We start from the raw sequence: 26,278 nt of genomic DNA, 5'->3' as shown, positions 1-26,278 counted from the left end.
TGTTACGAAAATATCCCATAGTAGAATTAATAAGTATCTTATATTCATCAGAAGGCAGTAATATATAATCTCTGTATTTTTATGACTGGTGGCCTCCCTGTCTAATTCATAGCTTTTAAAGCTATAGTAAGAAAGCTGAATGGCCCATTATTTTATAATTCATCTCAGTTTAAAGTTCTGAATTTTTTTCTTAATTTACCTTAATCATTTCATTACTTAATTAAATTTTATCTAGCCCATGTAAAATCTAAATCATAGAAAATAAATTTGAAAAATAGATACCTTAAAATAAGAAAAGTCACCATTTGATAGTGGTTATTAAACTTATATTTGCATGTTTCATTTTGGATGACCATCAAAAATATAAATTCCTAGGTTCCATTCCCAGAGCCATTAGGTCTGGACTGGGACTAGAAATCTGTATTTTTAACTAATACTGTACCTTGATCCCGCGGTGTGAGGAAAATGCTTTGGAAAATACTTCCCTTGTGGTTCAGGCTTGAATTCACCTTTTATTTCATGTAACTTTTGACTATACAATTGTTTTCTATACTGTCATGGAGACCATTGTCTCTGTCAGTTAATGAATTTCTCTACATAAATGGTGGTCAGTCTGGTGGGCAGACTTTCTGCAAATTGTTTCCTCCTATGAAAATGGTTGGTTTATTTCCCTTTGTGTAGCTCTAAGAAGAATGGGAGCTTGGATTATGGAAAGGAAGACTTGTTGAAGTATTGGAGGTAAGTAAACTGTTTCTTCTAACAGCAGCGAATAAGACCTGAGGAGAAAGACAGCTAGAGAGAGCTGACCTCTTCAGGTCGGTGAGGGAACCTGACCTAAAGACTCTGAGAGGACTTTGTTTTCTTCTGCTGCTTTGTAAAAGTTTTCTGTTGCCTCTCTACATAAAGCTAATTCCCTTCTCTAGGCAAATCACCACAATACCCATCACAATACTGCTTTGATTTTCTTCAAAGCACTAATTATCATTTGAAATGTTCACATTAATATGTTTGTTTATTTGATTTTTGTCTGCTTTCCAAATAAAATGCAAATGCTGTGAAAGCAGGATACTTACCTGTCTTTTACAGGCAAATACAAAGTAAGAGGAGATGGACATAAAGCAATAACAAAAATTACAAATCCTAAAAATAAAATTACAATAATTGAAATAATAGTATTTTTTAAATCCCTTAATAGTCAAGATAAACTTTAGATGTGACCTTGTTAAAGAGAGAATTAGTGAATTAGACAGCAGTACTGGGGTATTTTATTTCTAGGATACGTAATTGCTTTTGTTGTTGTTGTCATTATTATTGTTTTTACGGCCATCTGTTCTTGATTCATATGTGCCTGAAGAAGATGGCATGTTCACTGATTTCATGGTATTTACATATTAACTGGGGACACACAAAAAAATCAGGTTAATAAATGTGTAAAAGTGAGGATTTCTAATGTTGGTTAGTGCTCTGAAGAAAATCAAACTGTATAGTGTGATAATTTGCCTGGAAAAGGGGATGCACTTTATACACAGTGGCAGCAGAAGAGTTTTATGAAGTAGGAGAAAAGAAAGATCTTCTTAGAGTCCTTAGTCCAGGTCCCTCCCCAGAAACCTCTCCCCCTTCTAATCCTTAGGCCAGGTCCCTACCCAGAATCCTCTCCCACTTCTTCCAGACCTGAGACAATACTACAAAGCTATAGTAATCAAAACAGCATGGTATTGGCAAAAAACCCCCAGATATAGGGATCAATGGAACAGAACAGAGAGCCCAGAAATAAAGTCACACACCTACAGTCAATTAACCTTCAACAAAGGAGGCAAGAATACACAATGGAGAAAAGACAGCCTCTTCAGTATGTTGTGTTGGGAAAGCTGGACAGCTGCATGTAAATCAATGAAGTTAGAACATACCCTCATACCGTACACAAAAATAAACTCAAAATGGCTTAAAGACTTCAGTATAAGACATGATACCATAAAACTCCTAGAAGAGAACGTAGGCAAAACATTCTCTGACAAAAATCGTAGCAATATTTTCTTAGGTCAGTCTTCCAAGGCAAAAGAAATAAAAGCAAAAGTAAACAAATGGGACCTAATCAAACTTCTAAACTTTTGCACAGCAAAGGAAACCATAAACAAAACAAAAAGACAACCTACGACAGGGAGAAAATATTTGCAAACAATGTGACCAACAAGGGCTTAATTTTCCAGAATATACAAACAGCTCATACAGCTCAATATCAAAAAAACAAACAAGCCAATCAAAAAATGAGCAAAAGGCCTAAATAGACATTTCTCCAAAGAAGATATACAGATGGCCAACAGGCACATGAAAAGATGATCCACATCGCTAACAGAGAAATACAAATCAAAACTACAGTGAGGTATCACCTCACACCAGTCAGAATGGCCATCACCAAAAAGTCTACAAATAATAAATGCGGTCATATCATTTCTCCTATGTTAAGATTTCTAATTTTTCTCATTTTTAGTCATGTTTCAGTGGACTACTTGGACAATTTAATGATTACCAAATCAACAATTTCAGTCTATTCTACTTTTCAAACCATATATATTATACTTTATCAATGTACTGTGAATCTGATCCAATTGTAATTAAGTTATCAAATGACATTCTAAAGAGCAGTAGGTAGAGAATGTACTCTGAGAACAATCTAGAATGTTTTGAAATTTTTCTGAAAACATTATTAACTATCAATTTTGGGAAAAAATTGGAACCAAATCTTGTAATTTTTTGACTTACTGCCTTCCTAGTAATTCAACATTACTGGCAAATTAAATTGATCTTATAATAGCCCCTATAATAATTAATGACCTTTAGGCCTGACATGTGTTATATATCCATTCTCTGAGAAAATATGATAACAAAAGGATTATGGATAGTATTCTACCTAGAAATTTTATTTTTAGCACCCAAACTAGATACCCATAGATTTGATTGTGCATGGAAGCAAGTTGATCATCATATTTTAAGACCATGTATTCTGATTCTGATTTGTGAAAACCTATGGTAAATACATATATATATCTCAAAAGAAAATAGAGTATTATTTACACCTGTACAAAACACAAAGTAATACTGGTTTCTAATATCCTTTTTCAGACATACAGTTCTACTTTCCTTGTTTAGGTGTGCCAATTAAAATTTCTGGAAGAACTGAGGTGGTCTTGTGAGTGTAGGAAGAATTCTGCTAGCCTTGGAATGAAGCTCAAGAAAAATTAGAAATTTCACAATCACATAGAGTATGGTGGATTATCACTTGATAAAGCAAACTTTAACTGTTCTAACCCTTAGCTATGTAGTTTACATCAGCTATAAGTAATAATGTTAAATGTGATCATGTTGTTGGGTTCTGGTTCTCACAGTTTTTATAAAATTAATTCTAACTTTTATGCATTTGAATGTCCAACCAGCCTAGCCAATATGCACCAATCAGGAAAACTGCTTTTGTATGATGCTTCTCCCCAAAATTTTTTTTTTTTAATGGCTGAGATCTCTATCAGTCAGGTGAGATGCTGTTTTCACCATGCCATCTGTCAAAATGGCTATTTATTAATCATTTCACCAAAATTTTGGCATCAATATTTCCAGCATGAAAAACATAAACACATCTTCTAAGCATGTAAAAACACATTTGGATATTGAAGTTCACATAAATTGCTAACAGTAATACTAATTGTGGCCAGAGATGCAACCACTGGCATCACTTTCCCTCCAATAACTCTGAGTTCTTCAGTGTATCCTAACATACTTTCTATCTCTCAAATCTGATTTTAAAGGCACATGGTATGAACTTTCTTCATTTTACACCATATATGTGATATACAAATTAAGTTTTTGGAAATCACAATTTCCCATTGACTTACATTATAACTCTACTCATGACTGAACTCCAATTAGCAGTGACATCTAACATGTAAGGTTTAGATTTCTTGGCCCACTAAACTTTGTTGAAAAGATTGGTCTGCAACTAATGCTGACACATAATAGGAGGACTACTGTTTAAAGAAATCCTTTTGAAAATGAAAAATCACTTGGAACACAAGATGTCATCCTTTGGTTCATCTCTTTGGCAAATTTGAACTTTGATATATTAGGTTTTCTTACAAAAAGAGACAACTCTAGTTAGTTTCAAATACAAAACAAATGCTTAACTTTCTTTAATAACTGCTCTAATTGAACCAAAATAATTTTCTACTATGCAAATGTTTAGTGTTAGTTAAAAGTAATAAAGGGCTGTTCTACAAGAAAAGCATTATAATTGATCTTTCCTTTAACAAAAGTTAAATTAATAACCATAATTAGTACACATCACATTCTGTCTGCTTTATTATAAAAAATAGACACCCACATTCTCTTACTGTTTTTGATGAGATAAACTAAGGAGTTCCCCAGAGGATTAGTTTGCCCAATGTGCTTTTACATGATAAAAAAAAAATTGAAAACTTCACAGTAGAAAGCACTTTTAAAGTATGTATTAGCAGTATTCTCAAAATATTCTGAAAATCACTATGGGAGTATTTTCTTCAAGTTGCTGTGCATAAATCACTTTGAATGCTCTCCAAATATCAGAGGAAGAGATGTCAGCAAATAGCTTCTTAAATACAAGATATTTTTGTAGTTAAATATTTCATTTCTGCATGAGTGGCCATGAACATCTATGGATTTACTGGGCATTTGTAGTCTATGTGGCATGATAATAGGTATGTAAAATTGAACATTATCTCATTCAGATAATAGATATGAGAATTATCAACAAGTTTAAGACATTTTATGTTCATTTTTATTACATTCAGAAGAACTATAGAGTAAATGTCTCTAATATAAGTTTTATTTCTTTTTGTGAACTCAAAGAAGGCAGGGCTGTGGTTCACTACATGCATCAATAAATGTTGATATATTAATGTTTCTTTTTTTTAAAATCTGATTTTAGAACTATACTCCTTTGGGACTTTAGTTCACATTCAAAACTTTCTTCTTTTTTCCCATGGTTGTTATTTTTTCAATTATTATTATTTAACAACATTTATATTGTGTTCATTCTGTACTAAGTACTTCATATATGCTAACTCATTTGATCCTCATGGCAATTCTTCAAGGTAAGTACTCTCATTTTCAATTTATAGTGGATGAAACTGGGGCACAGAGAGGCTGGGTGACTTGCCAAGGTCACACAGCTAACAAATGGCATACCTAAGATGTGAATCTCAGCAGTCAGGCTCCAGAGCCTGTGGCTTAACCATTTATACTGTGCTTCACCTCGAATAATGACCTCAATTAAGTTGCATACCTGAGAATTGATCATTTCATTTTGCATTTGTTGTTAATCTTTGCCAATAATTGCATCCCAATATCTATTAAATCTCGAGACACATGACAGACAGGTTGTCTGTGAAGTTATCAAAAGCTGAATTCTTAATTTCAAGATTTCAAGAGTAAGCATTCCCACTGCTGGGCAGCCAGAGAGCCTGCCTGGCAGGAATACACCTTCCTGCAAAGAAATAGAAAGTATCAAGCCTGCCTAGTATACAGGCATGATAGGCCATTGTAGCACAAACTAAAAGCAAAGCTCTATTTCTTTTTTTTTTTTTTAACATAAGGAATGCTAGTTTCCCCTAGGAGAGAACCAAGGCTAAAAAATTATACTTTCCTTCTACTCAAATCTATTTTAACTTGGATTATCTTATAAATAGGAGCAGGGAATACTATTTTTATTTTATAGAAGGAAAAATTGGGACAAGGTGAGATTATATTATGATTAGAAGTTAAAAGCAGAGGTTACATGGTGTGTTTTCTGGGTACCAGGAATATTCCTCCAATCCGTGAAAGCTCCTCTGAAACTTATAATTAGAGTTTCTATAACTAAAAAGTCATGCTTATGTCTAGGATTGGAGCAGTGTGTGAAGGGAGATGTTATATGATAATACTAAGCACTATTAATAATTTACACTTGTGTAAACTCTTCTGAAAGTTGATTTTTGAAGGGAGAGAACTGAGTAAGCAGGGGTGTGGAGGTCACTAGGAACCCAAAAGGAGGTTTGCTCAGAGAGGTAAAACTGAGAAAGAGCCCAGAAGGCGGCATTTAAGGACCCAAAGAGAAACTGCCTCACTTTTGCTCTATGTAGAAGAGAGTTATAGTGAAAGCAAGCCAAATCTGATTTATCTTTACTAACTGAGAAAAATATGGTCACAGTAATTTTAACGACATAAAACAACTTGTATAGTATTACGATATTAAGTACAAAACTGCAAGATCAGTTATTCAAAACTATAAATAAGCTTAAGTAGTTGAACTCAGGTACAAATCAAACCCCAGGCCAGTTGCTTCTAAAATTGACTGAACAGATTATGCTGAGTACTATTAACATACAAAGCAAGGCAGGTACTGCTGAAACAGAAAGTGGGCCCCGAAGTGTTTCCATTGCTAAAATTTAAAGTACTACCTAGAGCAAGGCAGGAGTCCTGCTAAGGCTTTGCTTGGAGAGTCTAGATGCAGGGTGAAATTGTCAGCAAGGATTTTTCTTTTGCCTAATTCTTCAAGCCAAATAATGAAATGATAGAATAAGTATGGTATGGACTTAATAAAAAGAGCCTTGGATTGGAATTCATTCTGCAAGAGTAGAGAGTGACTTTTCTGATGTAGCAGTCTCCTGGAAATGCTAGCAGTCCAGTAAAATCAGCAAATATAATTTCGTGGCTATCACATAGAAGTCTTAGTAGAGGGTATAAGGTTTACTTATCTACTGCAAGAAATCTTAAAGGTGGAATATTTGTCTGTTTCACATATGAACCGTATTTGACTGTTAAGAACTGTGAAGAGTCTGAAATTTGCCCTACTTGCAGGCTAACAAGTTACCTTGCCACAGGTTCATAGATGCTGGTAGAAGACAGGAAACACCTGGGTCAGAGACAAAGAACCATTTATTACTGACAGCAATGGAAGTAGCCAGAGTATCAGCATTTGCGCCAGTTCCCCAAGCTCCAATTCCACAGAGCAATGAAAGCAGGCCAGGTGATGCCTAAATATGTAGTGGGCTTTTTTACAAGAGAGGGACCCCAAGCTTAGGGAACCTGAATCTTTTATAAAGGGCAGTAAGCATGCCTGACCTTTGTGATAGAGGGAGATACTATCTCCACTTTTCAAGGATGTTTGCCATATAAACCTCCTTGAAAAGGTGATCTAGAACAAAGGCAGTCAATGCCTCTGTTCATGAGATATGCAGAAACACAAGAGATCCAAAGAGAATTGTCCCTAACAATTGGAGATAGCTTGCCATTTTTTCTATTTAGACTTCCTAATCTTTCAGAAATACTTATATTTTTCTTTGGTCCAAAAATATGAGGCAGTAGACAAGAAAAATTCCTCAGTAATAAACATCCAATACTAAAAATGCAGATGTACTGGACACTATGGTTCTAGCCCCATTATCAAGTCTACTCCACATTCACTGTGGAATAGAATGCTTTGGGGTAAAAGTGATGCTACTCCCAGCTCCTGAGGTGATCTAAAACTGGGATAAACCAATTAGCAAAATCCATTTCCCTTGCATTGTGATTGGTCTTGTTAACCTACATTTAAGTTACTCAGTACATGGCATTCTCCTGGGAATAGGGATCTAGCTGAGGAGAGAAGGGGGAGGATGACCCAATAATAATTTTATGGTTAGAGCAAGTTTAAACTTAAGGTGCAACTGAAAGCATCCTATCGGTACAGTGCAATTCAAGAAACCATGCCCTCTGGCCATTTTACTCTACATCTGGATAATCCCTCGCATCCAAGGCAATGGACACTCCATGTTGGAATTTAATATATGAATATTTTTTGTTTTTATATTCTAAAGGAATATCTTTACATAATTTCTTCTTTTATATGTTGGAATTTCCAAGTTAAATTCTTGCTATTGAGAAGATCTTTAGACAGCTCAGAAGCAGTTTCCATGTTTTAAGAAGGATTAGGCAAATCACAGATACCAGGAGTGTGTGTTCAGTTTAAATTCATGGGATATATGTGTCCTATAATTCGTTATGGGGAAGGAGATGCAGTCCAGGACCATAGAATCAAAGAGTTAGTAAAACTAGCATAAACAACATTCATCCTAGGGTGGATACTGCCACATTACTCTACAAGCCATGGAATTACTGAATTACAAGGATGTTCATTATTTACTTACAGATGCTTAACCAGTTGGAATAGTCACATAAAAAATTGCTTCATCTCCTGAATAACAATGTTTTCAAGAGTTTCAGAAATAAATGTAAGCAACTAAAGATTTGCACCAGGATTTCTTTTCCTCAACTTCAGTCTCTAAAGAAATTTATTAAGAAGAATGATAGACCCAGGAGTTTCCCAAACTGACCTTTTGCCCCTTGAACTCTAGCAATCAGGTTCCAATCTCAGAAACCATTAGAAAAACATATGCCGCATTATTTTAAAGCCTCCCAGATCCAGTATCTTAGGATAATAACTATTTATTTAATTTGCCATTTTGAAATAATACCTATAAAGTATATAAAACAGTACCACATACATATTAACTAGTCAATAATATTAGCTATCATTATCATTACTGGAACAGTAACATATTGGAATAGATGCATGATTTTTAAGTTAATTATACTTTTAAAATAATTTTTAAATAAAATTAAACTCAAATGACACTATTTTAGCTCCATATTCGTCTTGAACTTTCATTACTTTATATATTGTTTGTAGGTTCTTACCTTAAATGTGCGTGAAATTTTAAAAGGTATTTTAAAATTGCTATCAAGTTTACAAATATGGTGCTAAATAAATGCTCAAAATGTTAATTTGTTTATGGGTTATAAGGCAAGATGAGATTTTCTTTCTTCTCCCCATTTTCTTTCTTTGACCCTCTCACCCTTGATAAATCAGTAGAGAGAGCCTTTTGTACTAACCCAGACATTATGCTCTGAGAGGTGGTCAAAATTAGAAGGAAAACTCTCTAAATGTTTTATAGCTATTTCTCTTTCATCATTGAAATGACAAACTTTCTCTTGCAAGGAATCATTAGAATACACTGAAGCACTTTTATTAGGGAGCTATGAATAATGTCCACAACCTTCAATTGGATAGAGTTAAAACTTACGGGTAAGGGCAGAGGACCAGAGACCAAGTGCAATGTTGGGGAAAGCAAGGAGAAGGAGACCAGAAAGCAAATGGGCTTCAAGATGCCTATCCAAGGTTCACACCATAAGAACCACGAAGTGACTTGATAGGGCAAAAAATGAAATGTTTTGTGATATTCCTTGGACTGTGTGTTCATACAAAGATTATTTTCTTTTCATTGAACTGTACTTACACAGTACAGTTATTACTAGATATTATGCACATAACTGAGGCTTAACAACTATAGAAATTTGCTGTTTCAAAAGCTGAAATTAATTTTGTCAGTCATTTCTCTGATCCTAGAAATGAGAAAGCAGTAGCTTTCTCACGATAAGAGTTGTGTATTTTTCTTCATGACAGGGATACACTTTGTAAATGTTGTCTGTTAAGTATCATTTATTAAATGTATCAAATAATTATTTGCAAAATAACAATGTGTCTGTTCTTGCAAATGATGTTCACAGTTCTTCCAGAACTGAATGATTTCCTTCTGCTTTTCATTGAGTAAAACAACTAACAGATTATCCTTAGACAGCTATTTCATGTACTGTATTCATTCCACAAAAGCAAAATCGTGAAGGATACAATTTACCAGAATCAAACACTGCTCTCTTCATCTTTCTTTTCCGGCTGTAGCATTCACAATGTAATGGTTACATTGTCAAGATTCCACTAGATTGCAATTCATTTCCCCCCTGTTACCCAAGAGCCTAAAAGCAAATTCCCAACAATACATTAAGAGGCATAAAACAATTCTTGAAGAAAGAATTAGATTAGATATGAAGCAATACAGGAAAAGCTGGAGATAGGGAATTACACTTATCAAGTTGCACGTAAAGAAATGTCATTTGTGAGATCTCTAAGGAACCTGTTGCGGCTGTTTGATACACTGTGCCTAGCATTTGGCAGGTTGCAGCATAGTTCTTGGATTCAAAGAAGCAAGTGTTCACTTATCTTGTAAAACTGGTCCCATGATGGACCAATTTGTCTGCCAGTGTTTATCCTTCTTTCAAGGTAGCTTCACTAAGTGGATTTTTCCCGAATAACAGCTGATGCCAAGCTGCTATTTTTTCTCTTTTTGTGTATTCAGCCGAGTTCTTGGCTCATGAATATGCCTTGTCTTTTTCCTGGGCTTTTCCACAAACTTATGGTGGAATACTGAAGTAAGCCATAATTAAATTTGCATTGCCTGGATAAGGGGCATCCAGATAATTCAGATAATTGAAACCTACTGATAATCCCAAACCCTCGTTCTCTGATCCTGTTCCTACAGTGTGCTAAAAAAGTAGTAAAGTCAGTTTCATCTCATTGTTGGAAGCCTGTCTGATTTGTAATAAAGCCTCTAACAAGCAGTGAAATTATCTAAGAGGCAAGAAGCAGAAGATAGGGGGAAGAAATGCCGGAAGTGCCTAAGAAAGGAACCTTTAAAAAATTAAAAGTTTTCTGTAATTAACATTTTTCCTACCAAGCAAGATGCTCATTTTTCCATTTGTGTATGTGCTTATTTTCTTTATAAAGTTCATGTAGGATTTGGGGGAAAGGAACTATTCAAGTATTATTTTTCTACAAACACGTTGTCTTTCTATGTACTTTTTAAATACTTTTTGTTTACACACCTGTCACCTAAAGAAATACTAACCATCAAATACCATCAAAAGCAAAGCCCTCCTTTTAAAATTTTGCTTTTTCCTTTTGATATTCCTTTTTCTCTTTTTGACCTCATTGTACTTTAGTCTTTAAAGAAAAGGGGTGGGGCAATCAATCAGTAATCTCAGAATGATACACTGCCATTTACTTGGAAACTAAAACATTTCCAAATACTTTCCACCCTAATAATGGAATCAGACAATTACAGTTTTAAGAGTTCTATAACTCTCATTGCTCTAGTGGTTTTCCAAATATTTTCATTATGTGATAGAAAATAGCTTTCTGCTCAGTATACCAGATAAATCTGACCATGAAGTTACTTACAGGGTAACTGAAAGGTGTTGGTCTGTGCTTTTATTGCTCTATTTATAGAATGAGAGCTAAACCTAACATTACCTTATAACTCATGAATAAATTACACAGTCAGTCTTATATTTTTTGAAAAATCTGAGTTCTTGACTGAGTGAGAAATGAAACTATCCAACAGCTTAGCGATTTGGTTTTACAGTGATCTCACTTTAAAAAAAGAAAATGTTTTTGTGCAGTGACCCTCCTTCCTGCAGCCATGGACAATTATCTCTTTGGTGAAAATCTGAGTCACAACCTTATAATTTAGCAAAGTCTGAGCTAGGGGTCCTCAGCTCTACACCTTTTCAAAATCAGTGTGAGACTTTGCCCACCTTCATACTGAAATTGCCCAGGGCGTGGTCCATGGCCACAGGTAGATGGTGGATGCAAGACATCTTCTCTCTTCAAATAAACTCTCCTCGTAGTCCGCTAATTACAGACACGCTTAGGTTGAGGTCTTTGCTCTCCCTGTGAATTAAAAAGAAGACAAAGAATGGTTTGAAAAAAGTTTGAAAAAAAGTCAAACAAGAATTATTTGCATTGAATCACATTGCTTCTAGTTGACATGAGCCTAATAAAGAATTAAGGAAAAAGGAGATAGAATGAGTTCAAGCTTTTGCTCAGCCATTTAAAATTTCTGTGATCTAGACAAATTACTCTCTCTCTCTGTACACGGAACATAATCCTCCCTTGCCAAGCTGTTCCGACAATGACACAAAATCACGTGTGCAAAATTCTTAGCAGACAGCAGTCATGCACTAAGTGGCTATTTTTTCTGGGGTCCACTAGTGGGGTTGGGCTGAAGTCTTGAGAGGTCAACCCCCCTCGCTGATTAATCTTGTGTTTATTAATCTAGTCTTCAAACCCCCAGGAGTACTCTAAGCTCCCAGAGAGCCTCTAAGGAGTGAGATGCATGAATCATTGTAAAAGAATCAATTTCCAGGTCCATAATTGCTGTATGTGTCCTTTTCTAAACCTGCCCTGCTTTAGAACGCTCCTATACGTGGTGAAGGCAGCACACCAGCCACGTTCCCTTCCCTACAACTCCTTTCAAATTAGCTCCTCCCAACTGACCAAAAGAAAAAAAAAAAAAAGTGTTCCTTTCACATGTCACTATTTGATGTGTTGCGTTATTTGATGGTTAAAATGCTCTGGAGTGTCAGAGAGACAAGTTGAAAAATTGTATGCACATGTTCTCCTTTAATCAAGGTACCCAAACAGCCCCATCCATTCTACTAAAAAGGTATGTTTCTAATACAAATTTACTTGATAAAGTTAATGGTAATTTTTCAAAATCTGTAATCTGTTTTTGTTGATTTTATCAGCTGACTGCTACTAATAATTATAATAACTCAGTCAGAAGGAATCCTTAACACTCAGAGCTTTATAAGAAATTATTTAAAATTCAATTTTAATTTATATTCATATTTTTGATACAGAAACTCTGAGAGGGTGATCAATAAAAGACTTTCAAGCATGAAAAATATGTTATATTATGATAACATTCTGGGGAAGTAATATAATAAAAGTACAATTTCAAGCAAAATAAAAAAAGAATTGTTCATGAATTTTTTAAATCAGTGGTTCTGGATACCATATCACCATGGCATTTAGAGTCCCTTGGAAACATTTAAAAGACTGATCTAACAGTTACATTTTTAAATGATAATATTTACAATATGTGGGAAATTACATCCGTTTCAGTCACTTAAACTTATTATTAAAAATGTATAAGATGGTACATAGCTAAAAATCTTTTCCCTGTGTATGTTAGCAACATAAGCTAGACTGCAGACTTCTGATACAGAGGTTAAGAGCATGGACTTTCAAGTCAGGGAGAACTGGCTTAGAAATCAGTCTCTGCCTCTTGGTTTTTAATGAACCATGTTCAACTTAACTTTCTCTGGGGCTCAGTTTTCTTATCTTTAAAATGGAGATAAAATCTGATAGAATTAAAGGACATAATGTACTTAAAGTGCTTAGCACTGTGCCCGGCATTGGGCAGCTACTATAATTATCACCATTACTGCTGCATATGAGGAAGACAGGGAAAGAGAGGCCTAGGTGCAAAAAGAGACGAGGAGGATTGAAAAGTTAAATGTAGGATCTTAATCAACATTTCTCCCAAGAAGATAAGATATACAAATGGCCAACAAGCACGTGAAAAGATGCTCAACGTCATTAGCTATTAGGGAAATGCAAATCAAAGCCACAAGATGCCACTTCATATCTACTAGACTGACTAGAATTTTTTTTTCTAACTTAAAAAGAAAGAACAAGTATTGGCGAAGACATAGAGAAAGTGTACCTCTCACACACTGCTGGTGGGAAAGTAAAATGGAGCAGCCACTGTGGAAAACAATTTGGTGGTTCCTCAAAAAGTTAAACATAGAATTACCATATGATCCAGCAATTCTGCTCTTAGATTTACGCTCAAAAGAATTTTTAAAAGTGCTCAGACATATTCAAAGACATCAGGTTCATCTGTTTGCCGAGCTAGAAACATAGTATGTAGTTTCACTTTTTTAAATGCAACAGCTGTGCTGAAATATTTTTATCATTAACACTTGAAGTAATAAAATAGTCTTCATTTATTAAAAAAAAAAAAAAGTGCTCAAACAAATACTTGTACACAAATGATGACAGCATCACTATTCACAGCAGCCAAAGGTGGAAACAACCCAAATGTCCATCAACTGATGATTGGATAAACAAATTGTGGTATATCCACACAATGAAATATTCACCCACAAGAAGGAATAAAGTATTGATACATGCTACAATGTGGATGAAACTAGAAAACTTTACGCTAAGTAAAAGAAATCAGACAGAAAAGGTAACATATTATATGACTCCCTTTATATGAAATATCCAGAATAGACAAAACCACAGAGACAGAAAACAGATTTGTGGCTTCCAGGAACTTGGGGGAGGGTGAATGGAGTATGACTGCTTAATGGGTACAGGGTCTCCTTTCGGGGTGATGAAAATGTTTTAGAACTAGATGGAGGTAATGATTGTACAATATTGTGAATGTACTAAACACTATACAGATTTGAAACACTGTATTTCCCATCTTGTATGTTTATGGCAACAATTCTTCAATTATGATAACAAAGAAGATCTCTTGCCCCAGTGTTTCTCTCACGTCTCCAGGTTTTACAGTGACAGAGCCAAACTTCTCCCACCCTGAAAAACACGAGGTATCAGCGGCATCCTTGAGGTTTCAGCAGCCAAATCACAGTTTCTGTCTACAGCCTTGAAGCCACACTGGCAGGAATATAAAAGATGATGGTACTTCTGGGATCCCAGTGATAATGTGCCCCCTGCGCCACAGGCATATCCTGCACCAAAGCCATCTTGAGGATTTCAAAGGGGCTCTGCTACCTTTTAAGAGGCAGCTGTCATTCTCCCCTCCAAAACCAGCTTTTGGGTCACAAAGTGAACTGAGGAAAAGGGAGGGGAAAAGACCGGAGGAGGTGGGGTGGGCAGGACTCTTCTCCAGGAAACTCGGCTTGGAAGTTTAAGAAAGGGAGACTGGGAAAGAGGATTTGAATCATTGGTTGGTTTCATTACTGGATGCAGCCTATATGCTGGGAGTTGGCATCTCAGCTGAGATTCCTGCACATGGATCCCTACCCTCTCCACTCACTACCTAGGTGACTTGAGGCAGGTTGCTTAATCTATGTAAAGTTCAGTTCAGTTCCCTCACCTGTAAAATGGGGATGATGATAAAATATGCTCCCCAAAGACTTTTTGTGAGGATAAAATGAGGCAATGCAGTTTTATATATAACAACTGTTTCTACATAATAAGTTCCTGGGCCCCATAACTGACATGAACTATAAGGTCCAGGGGAGCGGCCTGGGAACTGCATTTTGAATGCCTTCTTCCGAGATTCTTACACTCTATTTACAATGGGAATTAGCACAGCTTCTGGCTTGTAAGTACTCAAAAATGTTAGTTATTACGAATATTTTAGATGATTATTTTAGTGGTTAAGGATAACATTTAAATTATGTCTTCCTGAAGTCAAAATGATTAACCAAAAAAACGATGAAGTCCATTCAAATGCTCTGTTTTCCATTTTATACCAAACAATTGACTTGACTATTTTTCCCCATTCAATAGACTAAAGTTTAGTGGTAAAAATTAATAACAATTTAAGCTTCTGAAAAGATGATTGTACTGTCAGCAATTAGGACAGTCATTTGAGGGACATTTCTATCTGAAAATAGGGGAGCAGGTAGAAATTACAACAGATGAAAAAATCTCGACCAGCTTCCTAATTAGATTTCTCATGAGTGAGTGGTTATTTAACTGCCTTAACATAACTGTCTTAATATTACTTAAGAATGGTAATCCATTGGTCTGAGGGTGTGCCTATGACTTTACCTGATTGAAAGAGAGCCAAATGTTCCAATCAGATCCAGTTAATTCTAATACATTGGCTTTTCTTTTTTTTTCTTTAAAATTTATTTATTTATTTTTGGCTGCCTTGGGTCTTCGTTGCTGCACACGGGCTTTCTCTAGATGCAACGAGCAGGGGCTACTCTTTGTTGCGGTGTGCAGGCTGCTCATTGCGGTGGTTTCTCTTGCTGCGGAGCACGGGCTGTAGGTGCGTGGGCTTCAGTAGTTGTGGCATGCGGGCTCAGTAGTTGTGGCGCACGGGCTTAGTTGCTCCGTGGCATATGGGATCTTCCCAGACCAGGGCTCAAACCCGTGTCCCCTGCATTGGCAGGCGGATTCTCAACCACTGCACCACCAGGGAAGTCCTACATTGGCTTTTCTGACTTTTGATCATGGTATACAGTAAGGAAAACATCTTACATTGAATTTCAGACATATATATATATCTGAAATAATACTTGCATTTATGTACCCTTATGACATGTCATGTACTATGATATTTATTCTATTTTCCTTTTATTTATTTTTTTAATGCTGGTCGCAATCCACTAATTGCTTTGACAACTACTAGTTTGTCCCAAACCACTAATGGGTAGCAACCTCAACTTTGAGAGGTACATACCTAACATAAGCATCAGAAGTTAGTATTTTCACTGTCTCCCAAATTGTGAATGAAAGAACAACTGATTCAGACTAAACCAGAGATTGATAATCCCAGTTTCCAAGTCACCAAAGGGAAGAGATGAATGGGCCGTTTGGACTCTAACAGAACTTGATGGTCTCATCTAGGTCTTCCTGACTTATTCCAGAAGCCCTGAAGCAGATACAACCCAGAACTCTATGTAGGAAGGTACGTTATGAATACTTGTAGTTTTGAAGTTTATTATTAATTACAAATTTAAAAACCACAAAAGCTTGTCCATGTATGTAGGTATTCTTCAGTGTGAACTTAAGTATCAGAGACAGCTTATGAAAATATGATCTGCACAACATGTTTTTTGAGAGGAAATGGCAAAGGTGTGGTCAAGGTTGTTCCTTTACTATTGCCTTGATAAAGAGCTGTATTATTTTGTCTCTTTTACTTTTTTCCCTTTCCTTTCATAAACTGTTTTTCCTAGGATTTGGCACTAAAAATTTCCAACATTATGTGATAAGTGGTAATGCTATATTTTGCTATAGCAGAGAGTTTTACTGTTGCTAATGCAGTAATACTGGGAGAAAGCATTGAGAAGAGCATTGTGGACTTTCAAATCAGCCATACCAGGGTTTGAAATCCACCTCTCCAGTTCCCCATTATATAAACACAGGCAATTTTTAAAACCTGTCTGATCTTCAGTTTTCTCATCTGCAAAATGATAATGCACAACTCAGAGGGTTTTACAAATTCTTTAAGATAATGTGTTACTACAGGACTTATCACAGGAATACTCTCTAATAAATTACATGCCACATCAAAATTATTGGCTAAAGATTTGTGACAAATCAGTTTTTCCATAAACTTAATGATAAAAGATTTATTTGGCGGGAAGGAAATTAACCACCATCTCCTACTTGATCAAGTGGTTCTCTCTGACTCAGGTACATGTCTCACCTCCCATTGGGTCACCTGGATTTTACAGCCAGAATTTTTCCACTGTTAAATTTAAAAGCAGACAGTTATGTGTTAGTTTGATCAGGGTAGTTGCTATAGACAGAAGCACCCACTGTGGGTATATATTCTCTACAGAAGAGGAACACCAATGAAGATGTCACTAATCAGTGGCAAATCATGTAGTAAGAATATTCACCAAACCGATTTGATTATTGGGTCAAGGCTTTAATGGACAGGCATAGTAATTTTCATAGAGCAGAGGGTAGATCTCAGTTTTTAATTAAAATATCTTTGATGAATAGCATAAATACTGAAAAACATTAGGCAATCATTCATATATTCCTGGCATGAAAATATTATATAATGACTTGCCCTTTTATTCACTCACAGAAGCCAGCTTCTGAATTCCAAATTCAAAATATAGTAGAATACTTTCTAACACGGGTGCTAGGGCCAGAATTGTTACCCACTCTATAGGTAAAGTGTGTAATATCACGGTGAAACAGGCATTTACCATACGTGCTTGTTTGGGTCTTACATTGGGCTTAGATACAAGGCAGAGACCTACTTTGGGAGTGAAGGGGAGGAACCTACAAACGTTAAAGATTCACCAATATGGGCTAATCATTAAATCTGAAAAAAATTTAGAAATAATCTTTTTCTTAAATTATGAAATATATGGAGAATAATAAACATTCTTTTTACTACACCCACCTTTAACAAAGCTTAACATTTAGTCATATTTCTTCAGACATTTAAAAAAACATTACAGCTGCACTTGAAAAGGAAAGAAAGAGAGAAAGAAAAGGAGGAGAAGGGAAGGCAGGAAGGGAGGGAGGGAGGGAGCTAGCTCAATTTTGTGTTCACAATTCCATGAACATTTTAATACATTTCCTTCAAAGATATGTATCCATGAGCAGACCACAGAATTGCATGTTTCTAAACGTCATTAATGGTACCCTACCATATACATGGTTCTACAACGTTTTTATATTTGCTGAACATTTTCAATATTTTATCCATGTTCATATATATAGCTCTAATTTACTTATTTAACCACTATATATTATTTCACACAAGAGTTACCACAATGTATTAACATCACTAAAGATATTTGTGCTGTTTCCAAATTTTTACTTTTAAGACAAATGTTATGATAAACAATCTAGTACAAAGATACGGAAATGCAGGGTCTGAGGATAAGTAAATCTTCCTATTTACAGCATATCACCAAATTCCTCTCCAAAATGGTTTGGGAGTTCTTATTTCTCCACATCTTGCACAACATTCAGTATTGCCAGATTTTGTATTTATTGCCTACCTGTTGGGTGTGAAAATATATTTCACTGTTGTTTAAATTTGTATTTTCATAATGACATTTAGATTTCTACTAAGTTTTGCTTATTTTTATTGGGTAGTCTTTTGTTATATGTTATTTAACTATTTTAAATGTTGTAGATACTTAATCTTTTTCATATGTATACATATATATGTATATTATATATAAAATCAGTGGCGGCACTGATTGTAACCAAAATTAGTGGCAGAAGCATCAAGACTGCAGAATCCAAAATGTTCTAGAGCATCCAGGCTCGGAACAATCTGTTTACATACAACACAAGTTCATCCCTTCACGTTCATCTCACTCGTGTGGTGAAGAAAATAATGTGATCATCCTCCTTAACTTACTTGTTTCATCACCATGACTTGGTAACCTGTACATGATGCTGTGAAGTCACTGGCTTACTGCTATCCAGTTCTACTAACTAACCTCCATGCATTTTCCTCTTCTCATGTGGTACATCCCTCTTGTGATTGATGTAATCCTATAATTCTATGCAAATTCTTATAGTTAAGAAAACTTGCAACAAATGTTTCCTATTATTTCTGTAAGCATATATTCCTTAAAAAACTTGTGTGGATTATTTTCATACAAGAAGTTTTTGAAAAACTAATAGAAAATATAAATGGGGATAAACATGACATTTTAACAAATGTACTATTGGATATATTTCATTTTTATTCCACCCGAGATATCAACACATTCACTTTATTTTCTATCATCTTTTTCAATAAGGTCAATAATTTATCTTTTTTTTAAAAATAGAGATTTGGTTTCCTGTTAAAATTAATAAACAACAGTTCAGGTAACTGATTTTTCTGAACAGGTCACTGTTCCCACTTATGGTAACTTAGTCTCCCAACTTACTGGCTACTGGAATCTTCTTTATAAAATGGATATAAATATCACTGTGCAACTAAAGAAACCACGTTACTTTTACAGTGTAGAAGAATTGCTAAGCTTTTGCCTCTTTCTTTTTTTTTTTTTTTGATTAATTTCATGCCTGACTCAGTCAGAGATTAGGCCTTGACACAGGTTATAATTAAATATTGAAATCATGAAGTGCAAGAATGTTTAATTTTTAAAATATGAGTTTTAATTTACCTCATAGAGAGAATAGCTCTGGTCACCTGCAGAGATGCATTACACACTACATTGCCTAATGTAGGATGCCTGAATAAGGCTGAGCATACAGTTAAAGTAAACTAATGCAATTTACTGAACAGCAGTCAAATATTTATCCAGTTGATGAAGCAGACTTTATGTGAAACTCAGACAATAATTAAAGAGAAGCCTTGCTTAAAACATGCTTATTCCAGTTTTTACAAATATGTTATATCCTTTCTGCATCTTCCATTTTTCTAAATATTTCTGTATACCTGAAACACTCCACAGTGAGCATCCTATAGTTTTATACTGAGCATATTTCCTGATATTTCACAGTACTGTAAAGCTAGGAAGGTAGATTGATGGCAAAAGCATCCCCAATTTTCTTCTTGTAACATACCTTTTGCCATGCAGCTTAGCGGTGCCTTCCATTGAAGGTGGGATCTATTTCCCCACCTTTTGAATCTCTCCGCCTTGTGACTTGCTTTGGCCAATAGAAGGTGGCAGCTATATTGCTGTGCCAGTTCAGAATCTCTGCCTCAAAAGACTGCATGCTTCTAATTGTCTTCTTGGAGCTCTGCCATGGGCATGAGAACAAGCCCAGGCTGCCCTCCTGGGGGATGAGAAACCACATGAGGCCATCATGACTGGTCAGCTTCCAGCCACTCCCCCTGTCTTACCACAGTGAGTCCAGCGGAGACTGGTCAAAGCCAACTGAGGTCAGCAGAACCACCTAGATTACTTGCCAACTCATGAGAAATAATGAATAGCTACTGTTTTAAGCCCCCGTGTTTATGATAGTCTGTTACACCACAAGAGCTAATTGAAGCAGAATTCGGAGATCTTAATTCAACCTTTCCATTTTACAGAGGAGACAATTGAGGCCCCGAGATGTTTAGTGCCTTGTTCACATCTACAGGTTGTCCGTGGCAGAACCAGGTTTAGAGATTGCATTCCCCAGCTCCTCAGCCAAAGCTCTTTCTATCCTGCAATTCTGCTTTTCTTTTTCTCCTTTTTGGCAACACAGATCAGTGAAAGCTTGCCAAGAGAAATGGAGTCTCAGAATAATAAAATAGCATTTGTTAAATATAATTGTAAGGGCCTTATATATATTTATTACAGTCAGAATATAGATATTATCTGACAGTATTGCTCAGATCCTTTTTTCTAAGTTATGTGAAGATAATTACAAATGACAGAAGGAAGATTGTTTTCAAGTAGAGTAATCCCAGAATTTTCAGTCACTGTGATATTACCATTAATCCTCACTTTTGGAATAGTTTTCAAAGGCTAAAGTTAACAGGGATCTCCTTAGCTTTGTTTAGCAGAACTAAAATTTTCTCTGAATCTCATTGCATCCAAAACTAGCATCTGGAAAATTACTAGTAGATAGCACGTCAGAGTCACCCCGTATTAAACAACCCATATGATGATCATTTAAGAAATTCTCAAATACTTAGATTACGTTGAATGAATGTGCAAATGTTAAATTTATCATGTCATGGGATGGCATGTTATGAAATCTTGTTCAGTCAAATTTGCCCCAGGATAAAAAAATTTTCCAAAAGATACTGGGCTTCTTTTTAGAGTAGTAAATATTTCTACCTCTGCTCCCATTATGCCTGCAACTTCTGTGTTCTATAGCATTGGTCCTCAGTGTTTAGCTCATCCAAATCACCTGGACAGCTTGTAAAATCACAAATTGCTGGCATCCATCCCCAGAGTTCCTGATTTGATAAGCCTGGGCTGGGGACTGAGAATTTGCATTTCTAACCAGTTCCCAGGTGATGCTGAAGCTGCTGGTTGGGTGACCAAACTTTGAGAACCAAGGCTCCATGGTTTTCAACAGTTGTAGAAATAATCCATGAAGAGTCCATCTTAGAATATACCTTACTACAATATTTTAGTGGGAGCTAACGGAAGTATAAACTATATTCACAATTTGCATTAGTAAGTGAATTACACAGTACAAAATCCTGTCAATCAAAACGAGTGAGACAGTCATTACACTTACAGTTTGAACAGCCTTGACTTTTGGTTGAGATATGTCCAGACTTTGCCCACAGACCAGGGGGAAACCTGTCAAAAAAAAAAAAGAGAAAAAAAATCGTGTACTGTCACAAGACCCATAATATTTAGAATGCAGACAAATTAGCTCAAATGATCATCCTCCAAAGGGAAATAATTTGCCAGAGTTTTTAAAAAGTAAAGAAATGCCTACTTCCAATCCATATTCATTTTTTTTTTAAATGAGAGTATTCACATAACACTTTCCATGACAGCTTCTGCTTTCCATCACTCAACTCTTTGTGAAAATAGTCCATTTTCTGGCTTACTGACCGTATGTTTGAGCTTAGTCCAAAAATGAATTTCTTGAAAGGTTTATAAAAAAAAATAACAATTTCAGTTGTTTTTAATTCCCGACTGCTTCAAATAAAGAAAACAAACTATGAAAAGGGCAGTGGGATTTTAATTGCCTTTTTTGCATTTAAATATCAGATAACTTCCTAATGGACCTTTACATATCTATGTCCTCTATGGAAATCCCATACGTTCCTCAATTTAAAAACACGCCTGCGATTAGAAACGACTGGAGTCTGAAAATGTCCTCTGAGAAAATACACACAAAAGCACATGTGTGTCCCCAACTCCTGAGAATGCACATTCAGGAGGCACCAGCCAACCCTATCTTTCTTCTTCTGGTAAACATGCCTCACGGGGTATTCACAGCACTCTTAGTGAGGGGCCCCTGCAGTATTGTTTATAACTTTTATCGGTGTGGTTTTTCTTCTACCACCTACTTAAAGCTCATTTTCCCCTGTTTCTGCAGTTTTTTGAATCTACTTCTTTCACAAGAAAAAAAAAATGCAAGTGAGCTAACCCGAGGCACTGGGCAGAGAAGACTTTGTTAACCTTTCCATTTTTAATTCTGAACTTTGTCTTATAGTCTACATTTTCCTCATCTTTTAAGTTGACCCTATGAATAGGGTGAAAGTTACTGGGTACAGAACAACACACAAAGGGTTATCCTGACAGGTCCCAGGCAAGGAAAGACTTCTCAGAGAGAGTCAGTCTGATTCTAAACATTGCTTTCCTCTTCTCAAATTAAATGGGTTCTTTAATAGCTGATTGTATTCACATAATTTTTTTATGTTTAAGGATATCTTTTAATAACTTATAAGCACTGTCTCTGTGTCATTATTAGATACGGTTAAACGTCTTTTTAGTGGGAGCTAAAATCTGCTACTAAGCAGATTTTTCCATGGAATTTCTAGCTGCAAATGTTTTCAATTCCTTCATGAATATTTCCCAATTAACTCCAACTTCCAATGAAACTTCTATTTCTGCTAATATTCCCTTCATATTCATCTTATATGATCTTGTGAGGTTGCTGGCTAATTTTTATGGACATGGTGCCCTAAGGACAGAGACTTCATGGAGATATGGTGGGTCACCCTGCCTTGCAGATGGAGTACACCCCATGAGGATGTGCTAGTGATGGACGGATGGGGGATGATTGAGTTAATCCTTCCATCTGAGGGTGGGGATGAAGTCAAGACACGTAGAAAATGGTTTCCCAGCCTAGTTAAGTGTTTCTTTGGCCAAAATAAAACCCAGGACAGGGACCGGTTCTTCCAGGGAAGAGCAACTAGGCCATGACCTACAATAATTATTTCCAGCTGAAGAAACGACATGTTGAAAGAAACGACTGTTGGAAGACACCGAGGGAGAAATAACTACCGTGTACCAGGGAAAGTCACATCCTAACCAGTCATTTGAGTGCCCTTCAGTGAGTTATATTCGTCTGTAAGGTAGGAAAAGGGTGTACCCGAGAAGGAAAGGCTGACTCTGAAACCAAGAATGCACAAACACATGCTGCATTTGTACAAGAAGGAAGCTACAAATAGTCCAGGGAACTTCATGTATGCCAAGCCATCATTCCCACAAGGGACTCGTCCCCACAAGGCACCCATTATACTACATCCCTGGAACAGTTCCCGTCCTTATCTGCTTAGAGGTCCAGCTGGCTCCTCCAACTTGCTAGCTGTAGATTCAAAGAAATTTCCCCTTTAAAATCAAACAATTACGGTTTCACAATTAGGCGGAAGCTGTAGGCATATGCCTAGTCATTTCTCCACCAAAGGTCAAGCTCTCCTATGCAGACACACTCGTCAAGGAATAAATTAATGCATTACTACAATGTGCATTAATAACTAGACTTAAAAATAATCTTTGAAGGATTTATCTTGATTTTCCAGCTTACTCTTTTCCAACTTCTCACACCCCCACCTGCCACATACAGCTATTTGTATATGACTATGGCTTAGTGCTTATACCATCACATGTGTGTGTTAGGGGACAATGCAGGTATTATACCTCGGAATTTGATAATGCACGTCCAAGTTTCAGTTCCATTATTTACCACTCAGAAATAAATACATGTGTATATGTGTGCATACATATATTTACCCTATATTTTGTATCCATCTCTTAGTTATTAATTCACCTTTCTATGTGTACTTTTAGAATTGTTATATACTCAACGGTTATATGAAATATACATAAGAGTTCATATCTCTGAAAATGGTATATGCTGAAATAGAAATCTACACTGATGCATACCAACTGTTTAACTATGTGTATAAATGCCAAAAAACAACTTAGAACCCTAAATGAAGAATGTTATATCCAAGTGAAACAAATGCAGGAACAGAGGTCAACAGAAAATAATTACACTCAGGAGAATTTGGACAGGACATCAACAAGAGCACAGACCATGAAATCTCCAATGACCCAAACAGTTAAGAAATTGCAACCGAGAGCTGTAAATTTCATCCAGTGAGAGATGCTTTCCTTAAGTCTGATAATTTTTAATCCCCACATTCTGGCATGACTTAACCCAGGTGGCTGGAATGGGCAATGCTGACTGACCCACATATTAGTTAGATGGAAGGGAATGTGGAATTATCAACTATTCTTTCCATAAGAATGAGTATTTCAAGATTCACGCAGCAGGTGTGGAGAAAGAGTAGTAGACATGGGATCAAAAATCCCAGTCAAGGCCACCATGCTGCAAAACTCCAGGGAGCGCCTTTTCTACTGCTATATACAAGTATCCCCTTCACTTATAATGTTGATCACGAGGAGCAACAAGGCTATACAAAAAGACCTGACTTGGGTTCTAGTTCTACAACTGCCATTTACCAGTTATACTAACTGGACAAATAAATCATCTCCCTTCCCAAGCTTCTATACCAGGGTTCTTAGTTTATTCTGTGTGCTATGGATCCCTTTGAACATCTGGTGAAAACTATGGATGCTTTCTCAAATGAGGTTTTATAATTGTATAAAATAACACAGGATTTTGAAGAATCTGATTATTAACTTTTCTGATGTAGTAATAAATGTGCTTTATTGTTATATTAAATGTCACTATCAGGAGACAGGTCTCATAAATACTGTAATTTGGAAGTAGCGATGAACGTGAACAATGTTTTGAGATAGCTGCAACTACTGTAATGTGATATAAAAATATATGTCATATCGATTGATGACAAAATGATAGGTACCTCTAATACTATTGCTCTTTGCTGCTTACATTCACTAAAGAATAAATGCTAAATTTCAGTTAGGGGTTAGTGAAAGGAGATGTAATTTTTTTCCCCATTCAAGTTCAAGGACATGCTGAATTTTATCCATCGACTCCAGGTTAAGAACCATTGCTCTTTACATTGTTATGTAAAAAGTGGAAACAACACTTGTCTCCCAGAAGTCACTAAGCTTTGCCAGGATATTAGATAAAGTTAATTAAACAAATATTTGGTGGGCAATTTCTATGTGCCAGGCACTGTTTTAGGGTCTGGGTATACATCAGTGAACAGAAGAGACACTATCCTGTGGAAGAAAAGTTTTAGTCATGGATGATAGACTTTAAATATTTGTCTAATAGATCACATATATTAAACACATGTAATATCAGGGGATATACAGAAAATGAAAAGGGAAATAAACCAGAGAGTAAGGTGTACAGGAGAGAAAGAGGAGAAGACCTTGTGCTAAGCAGTCAATGGAGCAGAGACCCAAAGGAAGTGAGCTCCAGGGAGCCATGGGGACACCTGGGCAAAGGTACCTACAAATGATAAAGTTTTTAGTACCACTTTTCACCTGGTCACACAATCCATTAGCAGGAGTAAACTGAAATACAAGCCAGCAATACTAAGTTGGAAAATAACATGTAGACTTCCTGCTAGAATTACACCTTTATATCAGGATTACATATTGCTTTATAGCCCTATTTGTTTCTATCAGTTTATACAATTTTTTTTATCACATCTTATTTCATGCCAGACATTATATTTAACCAAATTAACTACAGTTGACCCTTGAACAATGGAGAGTTAGGAGCGCTGACTTCCTTGCAGACAAAAATCTGCAATAATGTACATGCAGTTATGTACGCAGTTCCCCCTGCATACTCGGTTCTGAGTCCATGCCTTCAACCAACCGTGCATCGTGTAGCACTGCAGCATTTACTGTTGGAAAAAATCTGCGTATAAGTGACCCTGCACAGTTCAAACCAGTGTTGTTCAAGGGTCCACTGTAATTTATTCCTAACAAGAATCCTAAAGCATAGAACCTATCATTACCCTACTTCACAGACCAGAAAACAGAGGCTCAGAGGGATTAA

The sequence above is a fragment of the Eubalaena glacialis genome, chromosome 8 (genome assembly GCF_028564815.1).
Source record: "Eubalaena glacialis isolate mEubGla1 chromosome 8, mEubGla1.1.hap2.+ XY, whole genome shotgun sequence".
NCBI classification, from domain to species: Eukaryota; Metazoa; Chordata; class Mammalia; order Artiodactyla; family Balaenidae; genus Eubalaena; species Eubalaena glacialis.
This window is presented reverse-complemented; position numbering follows the sequence as displayed.